General features: G+C 45.4%; 1 long non-coding RNA gene and 1 pseudogene across 1 annotated transcript; one reads left to right on the top strand and one right to left on the bottom strand.

Annotated features, from left to right (window-relative positions):
* Positions 1–6,760, top strand: LOC132996963 (NLR family CARD domain-containing protein 3-like; annotated as a pseudogene).
* Positions 6,761–21,402: 14,642 nt separating this feature from the next.
* On the bottom strand, positions 21,403–21,965 carry LOC132996864 (uncharacterized). Its single transcript, XR_009677144.1, has 2 exons — positions 21,900–21,965; positions 21,403–21,681 (listed from the first exon to the last, which is right to left on the bottom strand). It is a non-coding gene; the product is annotated as an uncharacterized LOC132996864 (long non-coding RNA).
* Positions 21,966–22,600: the final 635 nt, after the last annotated feature.

Below are 22,600 nucleotides of genomic sequence, written 5' to 3'. Positions count from 1 at the left end.
ATGTATTCGGGTTGTCTGTCCTATTTCATACATGATGATTCTTCATGATTCCACAGAGGCAACCGGAAGGGCTCAGACGCTCCCAGTGGTCAGTCCGCCCAGCAGCAGGACACACATCTGGATCCTGTGCTAACGGTCTGTTCTGCTGCTGCACCACAATAAACACTGCACCTTTTAGACCGCTGCCTCCGTGACTTTGATCCCATCTCGTTCTGCTCCTCCAGATCCTGCAGGACAACATTTTCGCTTTTGTAAAGGACGAGATGAAGAAGTACCAGAAGGTCCTGAGTCCAGATTACCCAGATTGCTTCGAGAGTCTGGACGAGGATGAGGAGGTGTTGGACGGCGAGGACGAGGAGCAGAGGAGGAGCAGCAAGGAGGCGTTTCTGAAGCTCGCAGTGAACTTCCTGAGGAGGATGAAGCAGGACAATCTGGCCGAGTGTCTGCAGAGCAGTAGGAGGATTTCAGGCAATGACACCATCACTTCCTTTTATAATAACTTCTTGATATGGTTTCTTTTGTGTTGATTCAGGATCTCGGGCTCCACTTTGTCAAAGTAAACTGAAATCCAAGCTGACGAAGAAGTTCCAGTGTGTGTTCGAGGGCGTGGCCAAAGCCGGAAACCCGACGCTCCTGAGCCAGATCTACACCGAACTCTTCATCACAGAGGGAGGGAGCGGAGCGGTCAATGACGAGCATGAGGTCAGACAGATTCAAACAGCTTCCAGGAAACTAGTCAGAGCGGAAACGACCATAAGACCAGAAGACATCTTCAAAGCGTCACCAGGAAGAGACGAACCAATCAGAACGGTGATGACAAAGGGAGTGGCCGGCATCGGGAAAACCGTCCTAACGCAGAAGTTCACTCTGGACTGGGCAGGAGACAAAACCAACCAGGACACAACGTTCATGTTTCCGTTTACGTTCCGAGAGCTGAGTATGCTGAAGGAGAAGAAGTACAGCTTGGTGGAGCTCGTCCATGACTTCTTCCCTGAAACCAAAGAAGCAGGAATCCGGCTCTTTGAAGAGTTCCAGGTCCTCTTCATCTTGGACGGTCTGGACGAGTGTCGTCCTCCTCTGGACTTCCACAACACAGAGATCCTGACCGACATCACCGCGTCCACCTCAGTGGACGTGCTGCTGACCAACCTCATCAGGGGGAAGCTGCTGCCCTCGGCTCGCCTCTGGATAACCACACGACCTGCGGCAGCCAATCAGATCCCTGCTGAGTGTGTGGACAGGGTGACAGAGGTCAGAGGGTTCACTGACCCTCAGAAGGAGGAGTACTTCAGGAAGAGGTTCAGCGATGAAGAACAGGCCAACACGATCATCTCTCACATCCAGACGTCACGGAGCCTCCACATCATGTGCCACATCCCGGTCTTCTGCTGGATCACTGCTGCAGTTCTGGAGGACGTGTTGAACACCAGAGAGGGGGGGGAGCTGCCCAAGACCCTGACGGAGATGTACATCCACTTCCTGGTGGTTCAGTCCAAACTGAATAAGCTCAAGTACGACAGAGGAGCTGAGGCAGATCCACTCTGGAGTCCAGACAGCAGGAAGATGATGGAGTCTCTGGGGAAGCTGGCGTTTGAGCAGCTGCAGAAAGGAAACCTGATCTTCTACGAGTCCGACCTGACCGAGTGTGACATGAACATCGAAGCCGCCTTCGTTTACTCACTAGTGTTCCCACTGATCTTTAAAGAGGAGCGAGGCCTGTACCAGGACAAGGTGTTCTGCTTCGTCCATCTGAGCGTCCAGGAGTTTCTGGCTGCTCTTCACGTCCATCTGACCTTCATCAACTCCGGAGTCAATCTGATGTCAGGCCAACAAACAACCTCCCCCTTGTCTCACATGACAACCTTCTACCAGAGCGCTGCTGACGAGGCCTTACGGAGTCCAAACGGACATCTGGACCTGTTCCTCCGCTTCCTCCTGGGTCTTTCTCTGCAGACCAATCAGACTCTGCTACGAGGTCTGCTGACCCAGACAGAAATTGGCTCGTGGACCACACAGGAAACGGTCGAGTACATCCAGACAAAGATCGAAGAGACGACCTCCACAGAGCAAAGCCTCAACCTGTTCCACTGTCTGAACGAACTGAACGATCACTCTCTGGTGGACGAGATCCAGCGCTACCTGAGGTCAGGAAGTCCGTCCGCGGATCAACTGAGTCCCGCCCACTGGTCTGCTCTGGCCTTCATCTTACTGTCGTCAGGCAAACCCCTGGAAGTGTTCGACCTGAAGAAATACTCTGCGTCAGAGGAGCATCTTCCTCGGCTGCTGCCGGTGGTCGAAGCCTCTCAACGAGCTCTGTAAGTGTTTACATGAAGACGCCACTTACTGCACCCACACTGATACGGTTTACTTTCAAAACTCATCACGGTTCCTGTCGTGGTCTCGCTAGCGCGGGGGCTAGTTATCCAGTCAGCTTAAACACACTCAAAGAAGTCCACGGTGGGTATTTTCATGAACTTTAATGAATCTTGTAAAAAGGAAATGTGTTAGCCGCAGGAGGGCGATACAACTTGAGAGCTGCCGTCTAAACAACACAGCAACTAATTTGCGTCACTTCCGGGGGAATCACACTCTGACCCCCGGCAACATCACACACTCAACTGCCGCAAGGGGGCGCTGTTGCCAGCTACACATAGCAGACATTTGTGGGACAGAACAGTTCCTATGGTTACGCCCTTACATCACATTCACATTGGATTTCATTGAATCCCCAACAGTCAGGGACGTTCATGTTGATGCGTTGTTCTCCAGGCTGAGCGGCTGCAACCTGTCGGAGAGGAGCTGTGCAGCTCTGTCGTCCGTCCTCAGCTCCCCGACCTGCAGCCTGAGGGATCTGGACCTGAGCAACAACCAGCTGCAGGACTCAGGAGTGGAGCTGCTGTCTGTGGGACTGAGGAGTCCACACTGTGTGCTGGAAACTCTCAGGTCAGGCCGAGTCATCGACTCTTTTCAGTTTCATTAGAAATAAAACGTGGTTTTATTCCCCTGGAGGCTGGAGAAAGAACCAAGATGTTTGCTCCTCTGTGTCTTTTTATTTTTATTTTTTAGAACTTTATTGAAGAGAAACACAAACATTCCTTGACAACATCACAAATTATATATGACAGACTGATTAGTGAAAAATAATAAATAAATAAATGGACAGTTAAGACATTCCATGGTACCACAGGATTCCCCTCAGTTAGAGAGGTATCCTGCAATAGGTAGCCACCTCCTCACAAAAACATCAGACCTTAATTGTAATTGAGCAGTTAAAGCCTCCATTCCATACACCTCCCTCAGCTTCTGTTTCCACTGTGCCACGGTAGGTGGCTGTGGATTCAACCATTTTATTGTCACCATTTTCCTAGCAGTCATCAAGAGTATATGTAACAAGTGCTCTTGGTCTCTTGTGTACATGCCTTCAGGAGTTAGATCGAAAAGAAACTGACTTGGGGTGAATAGTATATTAATTCCTCCTCTGTGTCTTTTAATCCAGATCAACTGTAAAGATGATGAAAGTCAATCACACACGTTGTCTGTCCTCTTCTTTGTCGTCGTCTCTAGGCTGAGCGGCTGCAACCTGTCGGAGAGGAGCTGTGCAGCTCTGTCGTCCGTCCTCAGCTCCCCGACCTTCAGCCTGAGGGATCTGGACCTGAGCAACAACCAGCTGCAGGTCTCAGGAGAGGAGCTGCTGTCTGTGGGACTGAGGAGTCCACACTGTGTGCTGGAAACTCTCAGGTCAGGATTCTTCCACCTGTTTAACTGAGGATCTTTAGCTCCTGCTCTCCGCCTGTTCATCAGTACGATGGAACTCTCCTCCTTTCACACTTCACTTCTGTCCAACCAGAGAAATATCTTTGGAAACGTTCTGCATGGTTTGATTCCATATCTCCAGGATCTCCTTTGACTGACCTCCTGAATATTTCCCTCTCAGCTCTTCTCGGTCTCTCCACACCTCCCTGAACGAGGAGTCACCTGAGAGGCTCGGTGCGTCAAGGAGGAGGAGCCGCTCCATGGAGCCACCGATTTTCTTCAGGTAACTGAACCTTGTGGATCCTGGTAGAGAGAAACAAAGACCACCCTGACCCCACACCTCCTCCTTGTTAGTGGACTGGACATGGACCAGACCTAAAGCTCACTATTCAGATTGTCTGTCACGTTCACACCTTGTTCGTCTTATGATGATCAAATGAATCAGAGACAGAGAGAAGTTCTGTTTAAGTTCTATTTAACCACTCGGTCTCCAGTGATCTTTAGAGGAAACTTGATGTTCTACACTTCAGTGATCAGGAGAAACATCAGGTTCACTTCATCTTCTCTCTGCCTTGACGAGTTGGGACAGAAACTTGTGGCCTGAGACAATTTACTTGGCAAAGTATAGTTTACACAAGTAAAGCACTGAAACTGAGGATTGAAGATTTAAAACATGCATTTTCCTCTCTGCTCAGGTTACGCATCCGCAAGAGCCAGTCCATGGACCCACTGCCGTCATTCAGTGGACAGCAGAATCCATGGTAAGTGAACCTCAGTCCTGATGTGAGCTCACACAGAATCATTTCACATGAAGGAAGCAAAGTGAATCATACTGATCAGTAAAGTGACTCCTCTAAACATCCTGAACTAAAAACACTAGAGAGAAAACGACTCAGTTGAGCAGTGAGAGGAAGAGGAGGAGATTCAGGAGGAGCTCTGATGTTTGACTGACCTCCTGAATATTTCACTCTCAGCTCTCCTCAGACTTTCCACGGCTACGGGAGAGTAGATTCACCTGAGAGGTCCGGTTTGCCACTGACGAGCTTCAGACATCGTCGGCGCAACTCCATGGAGCCACCGATTTTCTTCAGGTAACTGAAGCGTGTGGATCCTGGTAGAGAAACAAATACCACCCTGACCCCACACCTCCTCCTTGTTAGTGGACTGGACATGGACCAGACCTAAAGCTCACTATTCAGATTGTCTGTCACGTTCACACCTTGTTCGTCTTATGATGATCAAATGAATCAGAGACAGAAGTTGAAGCTGTTTAACTATGAAGTTGTGTTCTAGAGGAACTGACTTATAACCTTCAAGTCCTCAACACGGGTTCACACTACACACTGAAGGTGTTTATCAGTTTTTACAGTGCACTTTCCTCTATTCTCAACCCCCCTCCCTCCTCCAGGTCAGCAGACGGGACATGAAACAATCAAAGTAGATGTTAAATACTTCTGTTGTTCAGGTTTCTGATCAGTTTGGTTTTAATTAGTTATCTGATGGTATAAAAACAAGGTGAGACATTATGATTGACAGCTGACTCCTGATTGGTTGAGCAGCTCCCTGGTCCCTGCTGCTCAGAACACATGACACCAGGTGTGAGATGTCAGCGTTGGTATCAGTTATTCTTTATCTCTGGAGGAAGTGGAGACGCGTCTTGGTCTTTATTTACAGTCTGTGATCAATGAATAACCAGGAGCTCAGACTGAGCTGCTCTGACGCCCTCTTCTCTGTTCAGGGAGGAGCCTGATGGCGTCCGATGGTTGAGACCCGAGCTGAAGAAGTGTAAGTGTGGCTCGTTCAGATCACTGATGCCCGAGTCCGAGCGACGCATCAATAACTGCTCATCGTCTCATTGTCTCCATCAGATCTCTGTGAACTCGTCCCGGACACAGACACCATGAACAAGAACCTGCAGCTGTCCCACGACGGCAGGACGCTGACGTACGAGGACGACGCCCAGAAGTATCCCGATCATCCCGCCAGGTTCGACCAGCGCCCTCAGCTGCTGTGTAGAAACGCTCTGACTGGTCGCTGCTACTGGGAGGTCGACTGGAAGGGGATCATCAACATAGCAGTGAGCTCCAGAGGAATCTCACGGGAAGGAGACGGAGAGGATTGTTGGTTTGGAAGGAACGACCAGTCCTGGAGTCTCTACTGCTCCGATCGTCACGGTTACACCGTCTCACACAGAGAGCGTCCCATCTGCAGCGATGGTCATTTCCTGGCTTATCACGATAACAACCCAACAACTTGCTCCACCACCTCCTCCCAAGACTCCAACAGAGCAGCGGTGTACGTGGACGTCCCTGCCGGCACGCTGTCCTTCTTTGTCGTCTCCGGAGACGAGCTGATCCACCTCCACACCTTCCAGACCACATTCACCGACCCTCTCTATCCTGGGTTTGGGTTCTGGGGGGGTTCCGGGGCCTCAGTCTCTCTTTAAAGCTGAAGGTATTACGCATCGCAGTAAATAATCATTTTCTTTTTGTTTTCCTTTCAAACTCTGGGATCTGGGCTTCATGTCTCCACAACCCACTCCCATCCGGTGTCAACTCCACCTCCTCCACCACGACCGACTATACGCCCTGCGCCTGGCTTGTACAGTGCACGCCAACCACCTGGCCTGTAGGCGAGTATCAATTCCACGAAAGGATCTTTACAAGGCTAAGATCCAGATCATTGACTCTTAAAATTGTAAAAAGTCTCACTGACAATTCTTGACTATTTTGTTTTGGAGTAGATCTGAAAGGAGCTGATATTTGAACAGTTTGCTCCTGTACTCTGTGTGGTCACATCCCGCCAGTTCTTGAAAGACATTTTTTTTACAAACCGCCCCTGGTGGCTGGGTGACCAGTGCCCTCTCCAACGCTCCGCACCATGACATGACATGGCTGTAGACTCTGAAATTAATAGATCGCCACGGCTCTGAGGGAGGAAAACATGCCTCATGCCCCCAGCTGATCTGATGCTGGTGATGGGGAAGCTGATGGTGGTGATGGGGAAGCTGATGGTGGTGATGGGGAAGCTGATGGTGGTGATGGGGAAGCTGATGGTGGTGATGGGGAAGCTGATGCTGGTGATGGGGAAGCTGATGCTGGTGATGGGGAAGCTGATGGTGGTGATGGGGAAGCTGATGGTGGTGATGGGGAAGCTGATGGTGGTGATGGGGAAGCTGAAGCGGAGGACGAAGCTGTTTGCAGAGGACGATGGAGATGACGACGCGAAGATGATATGAGGATGAGGACGGGTTTGCACTGGATGGGATGAAGGTTGGGAGTACATGAAATCCCCAGTAAGTGGTCACACCCTAAAGGGCGTGAAAAGAGGGTCTGTTGGGATTTCTAACTTTTAACTATAGGCTGTGGCTGACAGAATTCTAAACAAATAAAGATAGCATCATTTCAAATTATATTTGTACTCTTAACAATAAAGATAGGAGTAGTTTTGGCTAGATATTATGCCTTCAAACAAATGATTGTAATAACTGTTGCTGCTTAGTATTAATAATGAATCTTTCACTTGTTCTAATTTCTAACTTCTGATATTAAAGGCTTATTCCCTTGGATTCATTAGACATCAGACAGAGTTCACGGAGCTGTCCTTTCTGGGGCAAAGTCAGTATGACATTGTTTAGTTTCGAGGATGTGAATGTTTATACAGTCAGGATTGTTTTGATGAAGCAGAAAACATAATAATCTTTTCTACAATTGTAAACACCTTTGGCCGACATGGCATCTGCTGAGTGAAGGCCTTTCATGAAGGATAGAGTTGCCTAGCAACTATCAGAGTAGTAGGAACATCATTGGGAGTGTCCCTGTTCTACTTCCGTATTCAGAAAGCCACGAGGATGGATTACGCCTGCGCACTTCCAAGGAGGAGGAACATAGATCTACTGTTATAAAATAGACAGGCGCCGAATGTTCAGGGCTCTCTGATACAACTAATGTACTGGAAGCCCATTGTCTTTGCTGTAACCTGTTCATTGCTTTCTAAATAAATACTTTGATTGAGCAAAACGAGTTCGGCTCATTTTCTCTTAAAGAAGTAAAGAACACGCTTTCACACTCCTGAGCTCCATTATGTGACGCTGCTTCCGCTGTTTAATGATAAAATAGATCCGAACATGGTGTTTGACGGTGATAACACGTGACAGATCATTAAACACTAACACACTTTATATTATATTTAAACACAGAGCGACTTTACCTTCACATCACGTTGTGTTTCTCCTGTCGAAGTTATGTCCGTCACACACCTGAACGATCCACTGCTGAGTGTAGCAGACTGCGCGTGACCACTTTCACTTCCTTCTTTTTTTGACCCATTGATTATTTACATGATTGAATCCCTGTTAGACCACTCCCCTTCCTGCTCTGATGTAGAATCCTGATTCTCTGACAGTCTAAAGTGTAAATATCACATTTACAAAGAAACTCTCTGGAGTAACATGAGACATCTGTTAGATTCAATAAAGAATAAACATTAAGTGAGGAAATTAGAAACATGTAAATGAATGAGAACAAAACCAGAGGGAACAGAAGATCTCACATTTTATGACGTGTCGTCCATCTTTATTTACATTCTGAGGAAGGACAATTCAATCCACCACATTAAGAGCTGGTTCATTATCTCCAATGTTTAACAAATTCCTTTCTAAATAACTTGTGATACTTTTTACTTTAACTCCTCTGCATATATCAGCAAAGATCTGTACTCGATGCTACATTTGTACACGTTTGATATATTGTTAAAGTATTTCATATCTGGTCCATTCATCCAATCAGAGCGGGCAGGTCACACTAGGCCACGCCTCCTGCTGCAGAGACCACCACTGAACCAGCTTCACTCTGCAGGTACTTGTACTTTAATGCTTGTGATATATTTGAAATCAAGTACTTACATTCTATCTACTAGTACTTCACTTTGTACACCACTGTTACTGTTAAGGTGGAACTGAAGCAGCTGTGATTAGGACGTTGGGGACGTGTTTCTGTGACGGACAGGTGAGGAGGAGGAGGAGGAGTGATGAAGATGAGGAGGAGGAGGTGAGTGAAGCACCAATCAGGGATCAGGTCGTTACTTCAGTGAAACACACGTAGACTCCAGCAAGTGAAGTGTTTGAAACCTGTGACTGAAGTGAACTATGAGAAACTGACTCTTCTCACTTTATGACGTCACTGAACATGTTCCTGAGGAGTTTCTGTCTCAGTCTCTTCAACACAGCTGCAGTTCATTCAGTGAAGGGGGGGGGGGGTCTCTCCTCTGTACAGATCTGTGTGAACTCTCCTGAGGATCCTGCATCTTTGAAAAGGTGGAAATGTCTTTTATTTCTCTCGTATCGTCTGTGCACTCGCATCAAGCATCTGCTGCAGTTTGTATTAAATCCACTAGATGGAGCCAAACTACCAGGAAGTGTCTCAGGCAGTTTATCTTAAACAACAACCAGCTGCATTCTTAATGGAGCCACAGCTCACTTATTAGCAGTGAGGTCACTTGTGACGTCAGGCTCAGGTTGAGAGTCAGGTTCTGGTCCAGGATCACATGAGTCCGGTCCCTGAGGAAACATCAGGTTCTATAGAACACAACTTAAGTAGTGTGATGGAAATCTGACCTGGTGAGACGTCTGAAATAAAGAGACCAGAGAATCAGAGTCTTGTAAGTAAACTTTATTCCTGGCAAAGAAGCTCAGACAATCATACAGCATGTGAAGAGCATTCTGCAGAGGGAGGGACACAGGAACAGCTGAAGGCTTCTTCAAGGTCTTGGTGGAGGGAGACCAGGCCAGTCTCAGATCTGTGGCTCTGATGTCATCATGACAGGATAACAAGGAGGAGATGGGGGGTCAGGGCGGCCTTTGTTTCACTTTACCAGGATCCACACGGTTCGGTTACATGAAGAAAATCTATGCTAGCATGTAGCAGACATAGTCCAGGCTGTAACTCCACCTTTACACACAGGGAAATATTCAGGAGGTCAGTCAAACATCAGAGCTCCTCCTGAATCTCCTCCTCTTCCTCTCACTGCTCAACTGAGTCGTTTTCTCTCTAGTGTTTTTAGTTCAGGATGTTTAGAGGAGTCACTTTACTGATCAGTATGATTCACTTTGCTTCCTTCATGTGAAATGATTCTGTGATGATTCTCACATCAGGACTGAGGTTCACTTACCCTGGACTCTGCTGTTGCTTGAATGGCAGCGGTGGGTCCATGGACAAGTTACTCCTGTGGGTGGCAAAGCTGAGGAGGAGGAGGAGAAGAGAGGAAAATACATGTTTTAAATCTTCAATCCTCAGTTTCAGAGCTTTACTTGTGTAAACTATACTTTTCCAAGTAGATTGTCTCAGGCCACAAGTTTCTGTCCCAACTCGTCAAGGCAGAGAGAAGATGAAGTGAACCTGATGTTTCTCCTGATCACTGAAGTGTAGAACATCAAGTGCAGAGCTCACGTGACCTGAACACGTGTTAACACATTTCAAACTTCTCCTCTGAACTCGGCCCCACTCGTCTGCTCCTTGTTCTACACACGGTCCATTCACCTCTTCTCTGATCAACTGAAGAGTCTACAGGTCTGAAACAAACCACGTGTGAACCAGAACTACAAAGGTTCCACATTGGCTCTAATATCAATCTGATGTTTTGTCCTGGTTGGTGGCAAGTTTTCAAATGAAAACAAAGTGAAGTTCTACAATCAACGTTTCAAACAAGAACCAGCTGCATTTTACATTTAGCCAGAGCTCACTTATTAGCAGTGAAGTCAGGCTCAGGTTGAGGGACAGGTTCTGGTTCAGGATCCCTAAAATGAGAGGAGGAGGAAAAGTCAGTTCCTCTAGAACACAACTTAAGTAGTTAAACAACTTCTCTCTGTCTTGGATTCATTTGATCATCATAAGACGAACAAGGTGTGAACGTGACAGACAATCTGAATAGTGAGCTTTAGGTCTGGTCCATGTCCAGGCCACTAACAAGGAGGAGGTGTGGGTTCAGGGTGGTCTTTGTTTCTCTCTACCAGGATCCACAAGGTTTGGTTACCTGAAGCAAATCGGTGGCTCCATGGAGTTGATCCTGCTCTTTGACCAACCGAGGCTCTCAGGTGACTTCACGTTCAGGAGGGAGCAGAGAGACCGAGAAGAGCTGAGAAGAGGAGGAGGATTAGAGAAAATTAACTGAACCTGATGTTGCTCCTGATAACAGACAATTCAAGTGCATAACATCAACATTTGATGAGGGATATTAACTCTTCTTCTCACCTCTGGACTTGGCTCTGGGGCTCTTCACCCAGAGTGACGTCAGGAGGGGGCGTCACCTCCTCTGTGTCCTCACTCATCCTGATCACAACACAACTTCACCTGGACAGGAAAAACACGTTCAGCAGTAAGAACATCAGTGTGAAAAACAAGGGAGGAGTCATCCTCCACTTCTAACTAGAGACAACTAAAGAACAGGAAGAGTATTTTAAATAAAACACTTAAATAACCTTCACATACACAGACAGATGGATAATAGATGTATAAGTTGTTCCTCCTCTGTCTCAGGTGTAATGAATGAACTTTCAGATGTTCAACGGTCGTCCGGTCAACTTCAGGCCGAGTTTAGAGTCAGACAGCCCCTCCTCCATGTCTGTAGGTATATATTTACTAAGAGACATGTATATATATATAAGTATATATTTATAATAACTCCTGAGCTCCATTGTTTGACGCTGCTTCTGCTGTTTAATGATCAAATAGAACCGAACATGGTGTCTGACGGTGATAACACGTGACAGGTCATTAAACACTAACACACTTTATATTATATTTAAACACAAAGCGACTTTACCTTCAGATCACGTTGTGTTTGTCCTGTTGAAGTTATGTCCGTCACACACCTGAACGATCCACTGCTTCACTCAGACAGAACTGCGTGTGACCACACCCCGTCATTACTTTTTATGATCCATTATTTTTTAAATGATAATTAAAAACCTGTTAGACCACTCCCCTTCCTGCTCTGATGTAGAATCCTGATTCTCTGACAGTCTTCAGTGTAAATATCACATTTACAAAGAAACTCTCTGGAGTAACATGAGACATCTGTTAGATTCAATAAAGAATAAACATTAAGTGAGGAAATTAGAAACATGTAAATGAATGAGAACAAAACCAGAGGGAACAGAAGATCTCACATTTTATTAGTGAGGTTTCTCCTGGTTCTGATCTCATCTGTTTGACTTGTCGTCCATCTTTATTTACATTCTGGGGAAGGACAATTCAATCCACCACATTAAGAGCTGGTTCATTATCTCCAATGTTTAACAAATTCCTTTCTAAATAACTTGTGATACTTTTTACTTTAACTCCTCTGCATATATCAGCAAAGATCTGTACTCGATGATACATTTGTACACGTTTGATATATTGTTAAAGTATTTCATATCTGGTCCATTCATCCAATCAGAGCGGGCAGGTAACACTAGGCCACGCCTCCTGCTGCAGAGACCACCACTGAACCAGCTTCACTCTGCAGGTACTTGTACTGTAATGCTTGTGATATATTTGAAATCAAGTACTTACATTCTATCTACTAGTACTTCACTTTGTACACCACTGTTACTGTTAAGGTGGAACTGAAGCAGCTGTGATTAGGACGTTGGGGACGTGTTTCTGTGACGGACAGGTGAGGAGGAGAAGGAGTGATGAAGATGAAGAGGAGGAGGAGTGATGAAGATGAAGAGGAGGAGCAGGAGGAGGAGGTGAGTGAAGCACCAATCAGGGATCAGGTCGTTACTTCAGTGAAACACACGTAGACTCCAGCAAGTGAAGTGTTTGAAACCTGTGACTGAAGTGAACTATGAGAAACTGACTCTTCTCACTTTATGACGTCACTGAACATTTTCCTGAGGAGTTTCTGTCTCAGTCTCTTCAACACAGCTGCAGTTCATTCAGTGAAGGGGGGGGGGGGGGGGGGTCTCTCCTCTTTACAGATCTGTGTGAACTCTCCTGAGGATCCTACATCTTTGAAAAGGTGGAAATGTCTTTTATTTCTCTCGTATCGTCTGTGCACTCGCATCAAGCATCTGCTGCAGTTTGTATTAAATCCACTAGAGGGAGCCAAACTACCAGGAAGTGTCTCAGGCAGTTTATCTTAAACAACAACCAGCTGCATTCTAAATGGAGCCACAGCTCACTTATTAGCAGTGAGGTCACTTGTGACGTCAGGCTCAGGTTGAGAGTCAGGTTCTGGTCCAGGATCACATGAGTCCGGTCCCTGAGAAAACATCAGGTTCTATAGAACACAACTTAAGTAGTGTGATGGAAATCTGACCTGGTGAGACGTCTGAAATAAAGAGACCAGAGAATCAGAGTCTTGTAAGTAAACTTTATTCCTGGCAAAGAAGCTCAGACAATCATACAGCATGTGAAGAGCATTCTGCAGAGGGAGGGACACAGGACCAGCTGAAGGCTTCTTCAAGGTCTTGGTGGAGGGAGACCAGGCCAGTCTCAGATCTGTGGCTCTGATGTCATCATGACAGGATAACAAGGAGGAGATGGGGGGTCAGGGCGGCCTTTGTTTCACTTTACCAGGATCCACACGGTTCGGTTACATGAAGAAAATCTATGCTAGCATGTAGCAGACATAGTCCAGGCTGTAACTCCACCTTTACACACAGGGAAATATTCAGGAGGTCAGTCAAACATCAGAACTCCTCCTGAATCTCCTCCTCTTCCTCTCACTGCTCAACTGAGTCGTTTTCTCTCTAGTGTTTTTAGTTCAGGATGTTTAGAGGAGTCACTTTACTGATCAGTATGATTCACTTTCATGTGAAATGATTCTGTGTGAGCTCACATCAGGACTGACGCTCACTTACCATGGAATCGGCTGTGGCTTGAATGGCAGCGGTGGCTCTATGGACACGTTATTCTGGCGGATGTCAAACCTGAGGAGGAGGAGGAGGAGGAGGAGGAGGAGGAGGAGGAGGAGGAGGAGGAGGAGGAGGAGGAGGAGGAGGAGGAGGAGAGAGATGAAGATACATGTTTTAAATCTTCAATCCTCAGTTTCAGAGCTTCACTTGTGTAAACTATACTTTTCCAAGTAGATTGTCTCAGGCCACAAGTTTCTGTCCCAACTCGTCCAGGCAGAGAGAAGATGAAGTGAACCTGATGTTTCTCCTGATCACTGAAGTGTAGAACATCAAGTGCAGAGCTCACGTGACCTGAACACGTGTTAACACATTTCAAACTTCTCCTCTGAACTCGGCCCCACTCGTCTGCTCCTTGTTCTACACACGGTCCATTCACCTCTTCTCTGATCAACTGAAGAGTCTACAGGTCTGAAACAAACCACGTGTGAACCAGAACTACAAAGGTTCCACATTGACTCTAATATCAATCTGATATCTTGTCCTGGTTGGTGGCAAGTTTTCAAATGAAAACAAAGTGAAGTTCGACAATAAACATTTCAAACAATAACTAGCTGCATTTAACATTTAGCCAGAGCTCACTTATTAGCAGGGAAGTCACTTGTGATGTCAGGCTCAGGTTGAGAGACAGGTTCTGGTCCAGGATCCCTAAACTGAGAGGAGGAGGAAAAGCCAGTTCCTCTAGAACACAACTGAGCTGTCAGCCAGAACCTACCAACACCATATGAGCGATGGCAGAGGAACTACAATCAAAATGCAGTAAAGCTACTGAATTATAAACAGTTTCCTCTAAAGATCACTGGAGACCGAGTGGTTAAATAGAACTTAAACAGAACTTCTCTCCGTCTCTGATTCATTTGATCATCATAAGACGAACAAGGTGTGAACGTGACAGACAATCTGAATAGTGAGCTTTAGGTCTGGTCCATGTCCAGTCCACTAACAAGGAGGAGGTGTGGGGTCAGGGTGGTCTTTGTTTCTCTCTACCAGGATCCACAAGGTTCAGTTACCTGGAGGAGGTCGATGGCTCCAAGAATCTGATCCTCCTCATTGACCCAGCGAGGCTCTCAGGTGAATCCACGTTCCGGACGATGCAGACAGACCGAAATCTGAGAGGCAAATATTCAGGAGGTCAGTCAAACATCAGAGCTCCTCCTGAATCTCCTCCTCTTCCTCTCACTGCTCAACTGAGTCGTTTTCTCTCTAGTGTTTTTAGTTCAGGATGTTTAGAGGAGTCACTTTACTGATCAGTATGATTCACTTTGCTTCTTCATGTGAAATCATTCTGTGTGAGCTCACATCAGGACTGAGGTTCACTTACGGTCGAATCGGCTCTGGGTCGAATGACAGAGGTATCTGCATGGAGTGCGTAAACATGATCCTGGCAGAGCTGAGGAGGAGGAGAGTAAAATAATTGTTTTAAATCTTCAATCCTCAGTTTCAGTGCTTTACTTGTGTAAACTATACTTTGCAAAGTTTAGAGGAGTCACTTTACTGATCAGTATGCTCACATCAGGACTGACGTTAACTTACAATGGATTCTGCCGTTGCTTGAATGGCAGCCGTTGTTCCATGGACACGTTACTCCAGCGGGGGGCAAAGCTGAGCAGAGAGGAGGACGATTAGAGAAATGAACCGAACCTGATAATGATCCTGATAACAGCCACTGATGTGTAAACATTAACATTTGATGAGGGATATTAATTCCTCTTCTCACCTCTGGACTTAGCTCTTGGGTTTTTTACCCAGAGTGTCAGCACTCAACCTGCACAGTTCACAACTACACAACTTCACCTGGAGAACACACAATCTTTTATTATTACGGCCTCTGGAAATCAATATACTCTCTTAAAATCATCATTTTATTCATTAAATCATTAAAACCTTGAGTTTTGCATTACTTCAAATGCAATAGATAAATGAAATCCAATTTAAAAAGGATTAAGATAAATAAATATGTACCAACCAGAAGTAAGAATATCTGTATAAAAAAACAAGGGAGGAGTCATCCTTCACTCCTGACTCGAGTCACCCAAAGAACAGGAAGTGCATTTAGAATAAAACACTTAAATAACCTTCACATACACAGACAGACAGATGGATAGATAGATGGATAATAGATAAGTTGGTCTGTCTCAGGTGGACAACTTCAGGCCGAGTTTAGAGAGTCAGACAACAGGGACAGAGCCAGCTGCTCCGCCCCCCTCCAAGTCTGCAAGTACCTGCAGACATGTGTATATATACACATGTCTAAAAGGATACTTTTACATATATAAATATATAAAAGTATATATTTATAATAACTCCTGAGCTCCATTATTTGACGCTACTTCTGCTGTTTAATGATCAAATAGAACCGAACATGGTGTCTGACGGTGATAACACGTGACAGGTCATTAAACACTAACACACTTTATATTATATTTAAACACAAAGCGACTTTACCTTCAGATCACGTTGTGTTTGTCCTGTCGAAGTTATGTCCGTCACACACCTGAACGATCCACTGCTTCACTCAGACAGAACTGCGTGTGACCACACCCCACTTTCTTTATTTGATCTGTTAATATTTTACATGATGATTGAAAACCTTTAGACTCCACTTCCCTTCCTGCTCTGATGTAGAATCCTGATTCTCTGACAGTCTTCAGTGTAAATATCACATTTACATAGAAAACTCTCTGGAGTAACATGAGACATCTGTTAGATTCAATAAAGAATAAACATATTAATTGAGGAAATTAGAAACATGTAAATGAATGAGAACAAAACCAGAGGGAACAGAAGATCTCACATTTTATTAGTGAAGTTTCTCCTGGTTCTGATCTCATCTGTTTGACGTGTCGTCCATCTTTATTTACATTCTGAGGAAGGACAATTCAATCCACCACATTAAGAGCTGGTTCATTATCTCCAATGTTTAACAAATTCCTTTCTAAATAACTTGTGATACTTTTTACTTTAACTCCTCTGCATATATCAGCAAAGATCTGTACTCGATGCTACATTTGTACACGTTTGATATATTGTTATAGTACTTCATATCTGGTCCATTCATCCAATCAGAGCGGGCAGGTAACACTAGGCCCCGCCTCCTGCTGCAGAGACCACCACTGAACCAGCTTCACACTGCAGGTACTTGTACTTTAATGCTTGAAGTATATTTGAAATCAAGTACTTACATTCTATCTACTAGTACTTCACTTTGTACACCACTGTTACTGTTAAGGTGGAACTGAAGCAGCTGTGATTAGGACGTTGGGGACGTGTTTCTGTGACGGACAGGTGAGGAGGAGAAGGAGTGATGAAGATGAAGATGAGGAGGAGGAGGAGTGATGAAGATGAGGAGGAGGAGGAGGTGAGTGAAGCACCAATCAGGGATCAGGTCGTTACTTCAGTGAAACACACGTAGACTCCAGCAAGTGAAGTGTTTGAAACCTGTGACTGAAGTGAACGATGAGAAACTGACTCTTCTCACTTTATGACGTCACTGAACATTTTCCTGAGGAGTTTCTGTCTCAGTCTCTTCAACACAGCTGCAGTTCATTCAGTGAAGGGGGGGGGGGGTCTCTCCTCTTTACAGATCTGTGTGAACTCTCCTGAGGATCCTGCATCTTTGAAAAGGTGGAAATGTCTTTTATTTCTCTCGTATCGTCTGTGCACTCGCATCAAGCATCTGCTGCAGTTTGTATTATATCCACTAGATGGAGCCAAACTACCAGGAAGTGTCTCAGGCAGTTTATCTTAAACAACAACCAGCTGCATTCTTAATGGAGCCACAGCTCACTTATTAGCAGTGAGGTCACTTGTGACGTCAGGCTCAGGTTGAGACTCAGGTTCTGGTCCAGGATCACATGAGTCCGGTCCCTGAGGAAACATCAGGTTCTATAGAACACAACTTAAGTAGTGTGATGGAAATCTGACCTGGAGAGACTTCTGGAACAAAGAGACCAGAGAATCAGAGTCTTGTAAGTAAACTTTATTCCTGGCAAGGAAGCTCAGACAATCATACAGCATGTGAAGAGCATTCTGCAGAGGGAGGGGCACAGGACCAGCTGAAGGCTTCTTCAAGGTCTTGGTGGAGGGAGACCAGGCCAGTCTCAGATCTGTGGCTCTGATGTCATCATGGCAGCATAACAAGGAGGAGGTGGGGGGTCAGGGCGGCCTTTGTTTCTCTTTACCAGTATCCACACGGTTCAGTTACAGGGATAACATCCGTTTCAGCATGTTGTCCAGGCTGTAGTTCCACCTTTACACACAGGGAAATATTCAGGAGGTCAGTCAAACATCAGAGCTCCTCCTGAATCTCCTCCTCTTCCTCTCACTGCTCAACTGAGTCGTTTTCTCTCTAGTGTTTTTAGTTCAGGATGTTTAGAGGAGTCACTTTACTGATCAGTATGATTCACTTTGCTTCCTTCATGTGAAATGATTCTGTGATGATTCTCACATCAGGACTGAGGTTCACTTACCCTGGACTCTGCTGTTGCTTGAATGGCAGCGGTGGGTCCATGGACAAGTTACTCCTGTGGGTGGCAAAGCTGAGGAGGAGGAGGAGAAGAGAGGAAAATACATGTTTTAAATCTTCAATCCTCAGTTTCAGAGCTTTACTTGTGTAAACTATACTTTTCCAAGTAGATTGTCTCAGGCCACAAGTTTCTGTCCCAACTCGTCAAGGCAGAGAGAAGATGAAGTGAACCTGATGTTTCTCCTGATCACTGAAGTGTAGAACATCAAGTGCAGAGCTCACGTGACCTGAACACGTGTTAACACATTTCAAACTTCTCCTCTGAACTCGGCCCCACTCGTCTGCTCCTTGTTCTACACACGGTCCATTCACCTCTTCTCTGATCAACTGAAGAGTCTACAGGTCTGAAACAAACCACGTGTGAACCAGAACTACAAAGGTTCCACATTGGCTCTAATATCAATCTGATGTTTTGTCCTGGTTGGTGGCAAGTTTTCAAATGAAAACAAAGTGAAGTTCTACAATCAACGTTTCAAACAAGAACCAGCTGCATTTTACATTTAGCCAGAGCTCACTTATTAGCAGTGAAGTCAGGCTCAGGTTGAGGGACAGGTTCTGGTTCAGGATCCCTAAAATGAGAGGAGGAGGAAAAGTCAGTTCCTCTAGAACACAACTTAAGTAGTTAAACAACTTCTCTCTGTCTTGGATTCATTTGATCATCATAAGACGAACAAGGTGTGAACGTGACAGACAATCTGAATAGTGAGCTTTAGGTCTGGTCCATGTCCAGGCCACTAACAAGGAGGAGGTGTGGGTTCAGGGTGGTCTTTGTTTCTCTCTACCAGGATCCACAAGGTTTGGTTACCTGAAGCAAATCGGTGGCTCCATGGAGTTGATCCTGCTCTTTGACCAACCGAGGCTCTCAGGTGACTTCACGTTCAGGAGGGAGCAGAGAGACCGAGAAGAGCTGAGAAGAGGAGGAGGATTAGAGAAAATTAACTGAACCTGATGTTGCTCCTGATAACAGACAATTCAAGTGCATAACATCAACATTTGATGAGGGATATTAACTCTTCTTCTCACCTCTGGACTTGGCTCTGGGGCTCTTCACCCAGAGTGACGTCAGGAGGGGGCGTCACCTCCTCTGTGTCCTCACTCATCCTGATCACAACACAACTTCACCTGGACAGGAAAAACACGTTCAGCAGTAAGAACATCAGTGTGAAAAACAAGGGAGGAGTCATCCTCCACTTCTAACTAGAGACAACTAAAGAACAGGAAGAGTATTTTAAATAAAACACTTAAATAACCTTCACATACACAGACAGATGGATAATAGATGTATAAGTTGTTCCTCCTCTGTCTCAGGTGTAATGAATGAACTTTCAGATGTTCAACGGTCGTCCGGTCAACTTCAGGCCGAGTTTAGAGTCAGACAGCCCCTCCTCCATGTCTGTAGGTATATATTTACTAAGAGACATGTATATATATATAAGTATATATTTATAATAACTCCTGAGCTCCATTGTTTGACGCTGCTTCTGCTGTTTAATGATCAAATAGAACCGAACATGGTGTCTGACGGTGATAACACGTGACAGGTCATTAAACACTAACACACTTTATATTATATTTAAACACAAAGCGACTTTACCTTCAGATCACGTTGTGTTTGTCCTGTTGAAGTTATGTCCGTCACACACCTGAACGATCCACTGCTTCACTCAGACAGAACTGCGTGTGACCACACCCCGTCATTACTTTTTATGATCCATTATTTTTTAAATGATAATTAAAAACCTGTTAGACCACTCCCCTTCCTGCTCTGATGTAGAATCCTGATTCTCTGACAGTCTTCAGTGTAAATATCACATTTACAAAGAAACTCTCTGGAGTAACATGAGACATCTGTTAGATTCAATAAAGAATAAACATTAAGTGAGGAAATTAGAAACATGTAAATGAATGAGAACAAAACCAGAGGGAACAGAAGATCTCACATTTTATTAGTGAGGTTTCTCCTGGTTCTGATCTCATCTGTTTGACTTGTCGTCCATCTTTATTTACATTCTGGGGAAGGACAATTCAATCCACCACATTAAGAGCTGGTTCATTATCTCCAATGTTTAACAAATTCCTTTCTAAATAACTTGTGATACTTTTTACTTTAACTCCTCTGCATATATCAGCAAAGATCTGTACTCGATGATACATTTGTACACGTTTGATATATTGTTAAAGTATTTCATATCTGGTCCATTCATCCAATCAGAGCGGGCAGGTAACACTAGGCCACGCCTCCTGCTGCAGAGACCACCACTGAACCAGCTTCACTCTGCAGGTACTTGTACTGTAATGCTTGTGATATATTTGAAATCAAGTACTTACATTCTATCTACTAGTACTTCACTTTGTACACCACTGTTACTGTTAAGGTGGAACTGAAGCAGCTGTGATTAGGACGTTGGGGACGTGTTTCTGTGACGGACAGATGAGGGGGAGGAGGAGCAGTGATGAAGATGAGGAGGAGGAGCAGTGATGAGGATGAGGAGGAGCAGTGATGAGGAGGAGGAGGAGTGATGAAGATGAGGAGGAGGAGCAGTGATGAAGAGGAGGAGGTGGAGCAGTGATGAAGATGAAAGGAGGAGGAGCAGTGATGAAGAGGAGGAGGAGGAGGAGGAGGTGAGTGAAGCACCAATCAGGGCTCAGGTCGTTACTTCAGTGAAACACACGTAGACTCCAGCAAGTGAAGTGTTTGAAACCTGTGACTGAAGTGAACGATGAGAAACTGACTCTTCTCACTTTATGACGTCACTGAACATGTTCCTGAGGAGTTTCTGTCTCAGTCTCTTCAACACAGCTGCAGTTCATTCAGTGAAGGGGGGGGGGTCTCTCCTCTGTACAGATCTGTGTGAACTCTCCTGAGGATCCTGCATCTTTGAAAAGGTGGAAATGTCTTTTATTTCTCTCGTATCGTCTGTGCACTCGCATCAAGCAGCTGCTGCAGTTTGTGTTAAATCCACTAGATGGAGCCAAACTACCAGGAAGTGTCTCAGGCAGTTTATCTTAAACAACAACCAGCTGCATTCTTAATGGAGCCACAGCTCACTTATTAGCAGTGAAGTCACTTGTGACGTCAGGCTCAGGTTGAGAGTCAGGTTCTGGTCCAGGATCACATGAGTCCGGTCCCTGAGGAAACATCAGGTTCTATAGAACACAACTTAAGTAGTGTGATGGAAATCTGACCTGGAGAGACTTCTGGAATAAAGAGACCAGAGAATCAGAGTCTTGTAAGTAAACTTTATTCCTGGCAAAGAAGCTCAGACAATCATACAGCATGTGAAGAGCATTCTGCAGAGGGAGGGGCACAGGAACAGTTGAAGGCTTCTTCAAGGTCTTGGTGGAGGGAGACCAGGCCAGTCTCAGATCTGTGGCTCTGATGTCATCATGGCAGCATAACAAGGAGGAGGTGGGGGGTGTGGGCGGCCTTTGTTTTTCTCTATCAGGATCCACACGGTTCGGTTACATGAAGAAAATCCGTTTCGCCAGGTAGAGGACAAATTCCCTTGACACACAGGGAAATATTCAGGAGGTCAGTCAAACATCAGAGCTCCTCCTGAATCTCCTCCTCTTCCTCTCACTGCTCAACTGAGTCTTTTTCTCTCTAGTGTTTTTAGTTCAGGATGTTTAGAGGAGTCACTTTACTGATCAGTATGATTCACTTTGCTTCCTTCATGTGAAATGATTCTGTGTGAGCTCACATCAGGACTGAGGTTCACTTACTGTGGACTCTGCTGTTGCTTGAATGGCAGCGGTGGCTCCATGGACTCGTTACTCCTGTGGGTGGCAAAGCTGAGGAGGAGGAGAGAGGAAAATACATGTTTTAAATCTTCAATCCTCAGTTTCAGTGCTTCACTTGTGTAAACTATACTTTGCCAAGTAGATTGTCTCAGGCCTCAAGTTTCTGTCCCAACTCGTCCAGGCAGAGAGAAGATGAAGTGAACCTGATGTTTCTCCTGATCACTGAAGTGTAGAACATCAAGTGCAGAGCTCACGTGACCTGAACACGTGTTAATACATTTCAAACTTCTCCTCTGAACTCGGCCCCACTCGTCTGCTCCTTGTTCTACACACGGTCCATTCACCTCTTCTCTGATAAACTGAAGAGTCTACAGGTCTGAAACAAACCACGTGTGAACCAGAACTACAAAGGTTCCACATTGGCTCTGATATCAATCTGATATCTTGTCCTGGTTGGTGGCAAGTTTTCAAATGAAAATAAAGTGAAGTTCTACAATCAACGTTTCAAACAAGAACCAGCTGCATTTTACATTTAGCCAGAGCTCACTTATTTGCAATGATGTCAGACTCAGGTAGAGAGACAGGTCCTGGTCCAGGATCCCTAAACTGAGAGGAGGAGGAAAAGTCAGTTCCTCTAGAACACAACTGAGCTGTCAGCCAGAACCTACCAACACCATATGAGC

This window comes from Limanda limanda, chromosome 23, assembly GCF_963576545.1.
Source record: "Limanda limanda chromosome 23, fLimLim1.1, whole genome shotgun sequence".
NCBI lineage: Eukaryota > Metazoa > Chordata > Actinopteri > Pleuronectiformes > Pleuronectidae > Limanda > Limanda limanda.
The sequence above is the reverse complement of the archived record's forward strand: the minus strand, read 5'-3'. Positions and strand labels throughout refer to the sequence as shown.